Genomic DNA, 7,737 nt, shown 5'->3' with positions numbered 1-7,737 from the left:
GGTACACTTCCCTCTTCCCGATATTTATTATGCGAACGGGCACCCTCCCATGGCGTACATTGACCACCCCCCGTGCTGTCAAAATGGTGGGCCTACTGTCTGAGTAAACTGGTTCTACCATTGCCTGGTAATCTCTACCTCTCAGACCAATAGCTGCCCGGCACCAAATCATCATTTCACTTTTCGGGGGCATGGCAATAGGGAAAGGGTCACACATTCGCACGCTACCAATCTCACCACCGGAGAGTTCTAGCTGTTGCCGTCGCATCAGTGCCCGGATCTCTTTCTGGAGCACTCGCTGCTGGCCGGAGCTGGCGTTCTTGGCAACCTGCTGTAAAAGGAAAATCACCTCTGCAAGACAATTTTCAATTACATTAGTTCCTAGAGTTATCTTTGGGTGACTCTCGTGTTTGTCAATGTCTACAATGATCAGTCCCTGTGCTGCCAGTTCGACTCTACCGATTTTAATGGTCACCTCTTTAAATCCAATCTGTGGCACGGGCTGACCATTGCTGGCGATGATACTCAAGTCGTCGTCAGGGTATCGGGTGATATCCGAGTCATTCCAGTACTGCTTGAAGAGCACGTACGGGATGGTGGTGACCTGTGACCCGGTGTCCAGTAGGGCACTCATAGGAATGCCATCCAGTACCACGGGTAAGACTGGACGTCCTCCCACATATTTGTCGCGCCAGTTCGATGGGCCTGGTGATCTTTTTCCTGGGGGTTGGCCCTCTACCCCAGGTTGTGCCAGTTTAAAGGACAGTACCTTGCCATATGTCCGGGTTGATTGCAGGGCGGCAGATAGGTCGTCCGTCCTCGTTGTATCGGTCGCTGGGTCTTCCTCTGGCCGGTGGGGTCCTCCTTGGTCGACGCCACGGGATGTCCTCCGGTCCGGATGCCAGCTGGATCTTCCCTGGAGTGGAAACCTGTAAAGACTGCACAGTTCGGGTTAGCGCAGCAACGCTTTTAGCTAGCTCTTGGACCTAATGGTGCAGGTCTGGAGCCGGGTCATTGTTCAAAGCCTGCGCATCAGCTCCCACAGGCCCTGCCGACAAGGGCGCCGCCTCCTGGTGGTAAGTGGTAGTGGGGCGTCTTGGGGGTCACAACGCCACCTGGTGCCGGTTCTCGAAGCACCCGGATGGCTCTGTCCTTGAACTGTGCAAATCCCAGATGAGGGTCCTGTAAGGCCATTGCCCGCAACTGGGTTCGGTGGGCATTGCAATATAAACCCTCTATAAATTGTTCAGTCAACAGCCTGTCCTCGTCTCCCACGCCGTCAGGGTCGGTCTGCTTAATGGCTCTCAGGGCCTCTTGTAGGTTCAGGGCATAGTCCCTTATACTCTCATGTGCCCGCTGTTTGTACCCGTAGAATCTAAGCTTGATCTCGGCTGAGGTGCGGGTATCAAAGGTGTCCCTCAGCCGGGTTAGTATCCCTGCGACAGTCCTCCCCCCAGGTGGCCAGGACTTTACCTCCCTTTGGGCTGCTCCGGTTAATTGGGCCACCAGGATGCTCACTTTTTGCTCCTCTGTGAGGGGGTACACCTGGAAGAGGCTATCCAGCTTTTCTCTAAAGTCATGCAGGGTATGTGACTCCCCTGAGTACTGGGGTAGCCAGGCTGCCCCCGGGATATAGGGCATGGTGAAAGGCATGACCGCAACAGCGGTGGCGCTGGCGGGGATTGAAGCGGTGAAGCTCTCCTCCGTATCCGACATCCTTCTCCCCCCTAGTGGACCGTGGCCTACCTTGCGATGATCCTCTTCCATAGGCCGCGGCTCCGCAGTGGATCGTCAGGGTTGAGGACCTTCCGTCGCGCTCCTGTGACGTCGGCGTCTGCTGGGCTCCTTCCAGGACCTTACGCGACGTCCGGACGTGAGGCGGGGCTTCAGTTCTCGCGCGCTTTCGGAGTCCACGCCCCTCTTCTTCCCGCGCGGCGTCCTCAAGATGGCGTCCAATGGCGGGAAAACTCCACGTATGGCGGGAAGAAGGCCGAAGATGGCGCCGGATGGCGGGAAAACTCCACCGATGGCGGGAAGGAAGCGGAAGATGGCGCCGGATGGCGGGAATCTTCACCACAGGTAAGTTTGAACAGTCTTTTTCAGGCACGCAGTACCCGGTGGTTGCGGGCACGAAATCCTGCCGACTACGCCAAAAGTTGACGCGCCCCTGGGCCTGTGTCGCGCTGCGTTGCGCATGCGGGAGCTTACCCGGAGCCGGATCTCTTGAGGGTTGTAGTCTCGTGGCGGTGATCTGGTCCGTGCCCAGGGAGTCAGACTAAGTGGCGCTGTATTAGCGGTAGATGTTGGACGACTACGCCACCCGTTGAGTACAGCTAAGGAGCTGCTGCTGCAGGGCAGACCGCTGAGGCCGGTGGTAGGATTGTGCAGCGTGATAGTATAACCCCCAACGGGAGGGGTATGGCCTCAGGGCAACCGACGTGGATGATGGGGGTAGCAGGAACCACTCAGAGACGGTATGGTGTAGTTCAGGGTCTTTACTGGTGACAACGATAGACCCTCCCGGAGTACTGGCTAGCGATTGGGGCCTGGTCAGTCCTTGAGCAGATGGGATCTCCCCTGGCCAGGCGGAGTTGTAGGCCTCCCAAACTAACGATACTCTTCTGGCTACCTTGCTAGAAGCGGGTATAAGTAGCCCACGTCCCTGAGTGTACCGTGTGGTGCTCACCCGTATGGCCGGTGACTCGGGGCCTTCTAGTAGCTTCCGCTCCACGACGGCGGTGCTGGTCCCACGCGTGTGACCGTGCCTTCGGGTTTCTGGGCCAGAGGACCTGCAATCCCCTGCCGGTCGGTTTCTGCTGCTGGATAGGAGTTAGTCCCCACAGCCTCGGACTCAGGGTCCGGTGATAACTTCTCAGTCAGGGCGAGCTCTGCAGCTGCCAGCCCCTGACTCCTTGTAGCACTGCTCCCACAGAGCTCCTGATGTTCTTTCCTATATCTGCTTCTCTTCTCTGTCTCTACTTCTTCTCTACTCACTAACCCTGCCTCAGCCCTAGGTTTATATAGGGGAAGTTCTTCCCCTCTCAGGACTGGGCAGGAGGTGTGGCATGCACAGGATCCCTGACCAAGAGACCTCCCACCTGCTCTCAGACATAACATTGCCGTTACTGTGGAAACCAGACCCCTGGGGTGCCACATTTGTACATACAAAAAACTAGTACGGCGTTCCAAGGATGTCTGTGGATTGTCTAGAAAAAGCTCTTAGTGTTGGTGAGATGTCTATGCATTTTGGCACACCTTAAAGGGGTTGTCCAGCCTTAGACTACATATCTGCAGTCATTCTGCGCTCTGTGAGGATTCTCTGGTGCCAGTGTCAGGAGCAGCAGGCACGTGAACACAAGTATATGATTTGCATACATGCTTTCATGTGCCAATTACATGGACGAGGCCTCGCTCAATGCAAGTGTATTGAGTAAGGCCAGACACAGGCTAGTCTAAATGTGGCTGGCAGTATGCAGATTGCATACTTGCGGTCACCCGCCCGGCGCTCCCAATGCCAGAAGCTGAGAATCCTCATACCATGCAGAGTGACTGCAGACTTATACTCTAAGGCTGGACAACAACTTTAAGGTGTGCTGAAATTGACAGATCTCACCAATATAAACAGCTTTTTCTAGACAAACCTTAGTTACCCACTGCCAGAGAATCCTCACAGAGCACAGTGCATGCAATGTGAGGATTCGCAAGTCTGCAGTCACATAGAGTGACTTCAGACTTGTAGCCTAAGGCTGGACAACCCCTTTAATGAATAGTGATTCTCAAATGATAGCCTAGTCTACATTTTTGTGTTGTTTAACTTTTTACCATGAATTTCTCTAGTTTTGCCACTATCATACAGATTTAGATGTAGCCTATCTTCCAATATACCTTAATACATATATTTTTACTTTTTGAAAGTTTCAAAGTGTCATGAAAAACATGATATAAATACAGTATTTGGAAACTATTCAACAAATTCTTTGAATGGACTTGTTAAATAAAGAATAAGGTCAGTTTCACTGCCAGAGTTAGAATGATGTGGCTAGACAGTTTATGACAGTAAGGGGAAGATTTACAGTGTCTTCAGGTTCCCATGATACTGAAAGGAGAACAGTGTCATCTAGAGGTGGGACCTCAATTAAATTACCGAAAGAAAGAATAAATACATAATGTGATTGAGGACACTCTCGGCAGACCTTTCTGTAACATTGTACATGGAAAATGAATAAGATGTTGACATCATCAATACAGACTTGCCAAATGAGTAACAAAAGACAATACTTTGGTTATTTTGCTGTTTCTTTTGTATCACTAAGTTAAATACATATTATACAATCATTTTAGATATTTTTTGTAAATTATTTATTTCAGTTTTTCATTTGCATGTTTGCTCATCATACGTCAAGTGTGTGTACTCAAAAAAGTTGTCTGAGGGGTCTGTGGTTTATGGAGGGACAAAAAATTATGATGTCCCAATTTCAGTCACCTGACCATTGAGGCCAACTTACCCAAATAACAGACTTTAGTTGGCCAGTGAACAAACTATGGAATGTCTTCTGACCTAGACTAAACCACAGTTAAAGCTGGGAAGTACAAATCATTTTTCTGTCTTACCAATCCCTTATTTTTGTATTTTTTTAAGTTGAATGGCTCTTTTATTGGACCTGTTGTAAAAAGACTATGATTGGTTGTAATTTTAAAAAAGATCCAATAAGCCCTAAGCATTCATTTGACACTGGTTATATATACAATATATACTACTGTGTTATATTAAAAAAAACTGACTTATAAAGTATAATAGCCAAAAAAAATGAACTGGAGTATGTCACACAATTTCTGCTGAACATGGCAATACTACATATGTGTCTATACAGTACTGCTTAGCCACACGGCGAGACTCAGAACAGAAGGAGCACTAATTGACTCTTGGAAAACAAATTATCGTAGAATAGTTTGCAGACTACATATACAGAGCCCCTAAGTGCCAGAAGAGTAGAATACCCCCTCTATAGTGACCCCATTTTGGAAATTACACCTCTCAGAGCATTTATCTACAGGTGTAATGACAATTTGACCTCATGGGTGTTTGCCAGAAACTAGCAGCAATGAATATTGCTGAGTGAAAATTGCAAATCTGCCACTGTAGTGCTCTTCCATTGTAGTGCCCATACATTGCAGTGCTCAGTACGTTGTAGTGCCCACACATTGTGCCTAGCTCATGCTTCTGGAGACATGGACTCCATAAATTAGGCGGGCTCTCATCATTACAGAGATATCAAACATGGGGAAGCTAAAATGTGGTTTAGGCACACTATTGGGCTCAGAAAGGAGGAGGACATTTGTATTTGGGAGTGCAGAATTAGCTGGATTTATTTTGGGGGGTGAGGAGCCATAGCACTTTTCCAGATCCTTTGTACTGCCGGTAACCTGTAAGCCCCCCATATTTCCATTGACAGATGATGGACCTGAGTGGGGACTTCCTTTTTTGTGGATTGAGTTGGAAAATCCAACATTTTGCATCACATTTATTCTACTCTCTACACTTCTTTTCAGAGGTGCACAAGACTGTGGCCGACCACGTTATTATGCACAATTAAAAAGATGGACACCGCCAGATCATAGGCCAGACTGAGTCCAAAGTATTTCCATCTACCTCACTATAGGGAATCGTCTGCAGGGGGTTCCATTTGAATCAAGTATTTCTGAGATTTACACGGATATCCCGGTGCAAGCGCTCAGCCTAGAGCACTGGATAAATGTGAGCCGAGCCTTATTGCAATCTTTGGGAGGCAGAATGAATAAATAAACAGCAGGTCAATAATTGGTTTCATTTATTTTTTACGCCGTTCACCATGCGGTATAAGTGATTAGACAACTTTATTTTTCGGGTCAGTGCGATTACAGCGATACCACATTTCTATCAGTATTTTATGTTTGGCTGCTATCTCACATTAAAAAATGATTGTTTTTGCAAAACATAGTTTTTGCATCACCATATTTTAAGAGCTCTAATTTTTCTATATTTCTTCTGACGGAATCATGTGAGAACTTTTTTGTTGCGGGACGAGATGACGTTTTTATTGGTACCAATTTCTGTAACATAACATTTTCTGAACACTTTCTTTTCTGATCTTTGGGAGGCAGAATGAATAAAAACCAGCAATTCAGAAATAGTTTTTTGGGGTTTTCTTTTATGCCATTCACCATGTGGTAAAATTGATAAGGCAGCTTTATTCTTTGGGTCAGTACGATTACAGCAATAACAAATTGATATATATTTTTTTTATGTTTTGCCGCTTTTACACAATAATAACTATTTTGCAAGAAAAAAAATTGTTTCTGCATCGCTTTATTCTGAGAGCTATAACTTTTTTATTTTTCCGCTGATGGAGCTGTATCACAGCTTGTTTTTTGTGGGACAAGATGACGTTTTCAGCAATTTCATTTTTATTTACATTTGACTTTTTGATCACATTTTATTCCACTTTTGTTTGGCAGTATGATGAAAAAGAATAGTATTTGCCACATTTTTTATTTATATTTTTTACAGTGCTCAATGAAGTGGTTAACTAGTATGACAGTTTTATAAGTCGGCAAGCAGGAGGCGTGTGAGCTCTTGCTCTGAGCAGTAGCTTACAGGCCACCATACCTGGGGAACCCTGCGGCCATCTTTTCGACCCGGGCCACCATGGAGACCATTGGTACAATGTGATTGCAATTGCGTTGTGCCGATCGAAGCAGAGAGGGAGCTCCCTCTGCAACCCCATCAATGTCGCTGTCACTATTGACAGCGGCATCAGAGGGGTTAAACGCCTGCAATCGGCGCTTGCACTGATTGTAAGCGTTGCCGCAGGGTGTCAGCTCTGATATAGCGCTGACACCCGCTTTTGATAGTGCCGGCACTCTGCGTTAGCTCGATCATCACACCATACATGTACGGCGGTTTGCAGGAACGCACCTCCTGCAGCGCTGTACATGTACAGCAGATGTCGTGAAAGGTTTAATGTGAACTATTGATTTATAAAATAAAAATTAAAATGCCAGTTATTCGTTAAGTGAACAGATGTTTTAGATTCTATTAGTGTGAACCTATAGTTATAATATTGTAGCACCCCGAGGGCTCGGTTGCTGCAGAAGTATTGCATCTCATCCAGATGTGCGATATCTCACTTCCAGGTAAGGATGGAGTGTGGATCAGGACCCCGACACCTGCATGCATTGCACCACATTTCCAGGGGACAGGGCGACCGATATGCTCCAAGTAGAGCACGACAGTCCCTGTCCCTGGCTGGAGTGGGGGGAGGGAACACTGAGGAAGGGGGAACCCTGTAGTGCATAGGAGGGAGAGTACAGTTCCTGGGTGCACTGATGAGAGAGGTATAAAAGGTGGGAGCCATCTTAGGAACAGTGTTCAGTCAGAGGGAAGAAGTGACAGAGCAGGGCCTCTGTGGAGCTCTGCTCCGGAGGCGGGCCTAGCCTGTGAGGCCGTGCCAGAACTGAAAGAGAGAGAGAAGGAGGCTGGGAGCAGAGGCTCTGCATGGGCTCTGCTTCGCAGGCAGGCCGGAGAGCGCGTCCGGAGCCTGGAGGAAGGAGAAGGAAGGAAGAGGAGCGGAGGAGGCTCCAGGAACAAGGAACGAAGGGACCCCAGGGGTGTGGACCGGCGAGTCGCCACTGCACGCCCGAATCTACCTGCATAGAGTGGTAAGGCCAAAGGGGGAGACCGGTCCCCCAAACTAGTGA

The sequence above is a fragment of the Phyllobates terribilis genome, unplaced genomic scaffold (genome assembly GCF_046119375.1).
Source record: "Phyllobates terribilis strain yellow unplaced genomic scaffold, ASM4611937v1 Scaffold_2__4_contigs__length_985480577, whole genome shotgun sequence".
In the NCBI taxonomy this organism is placed as follows: Eukaryota; Metazoa; Chordata; class Amphibia; order Anura; family Dendrobatidae; genus Phyllobates; species Phyllobates terribilis.
This window is presented reverse-complemented; position numbering follows the sequence as displayed.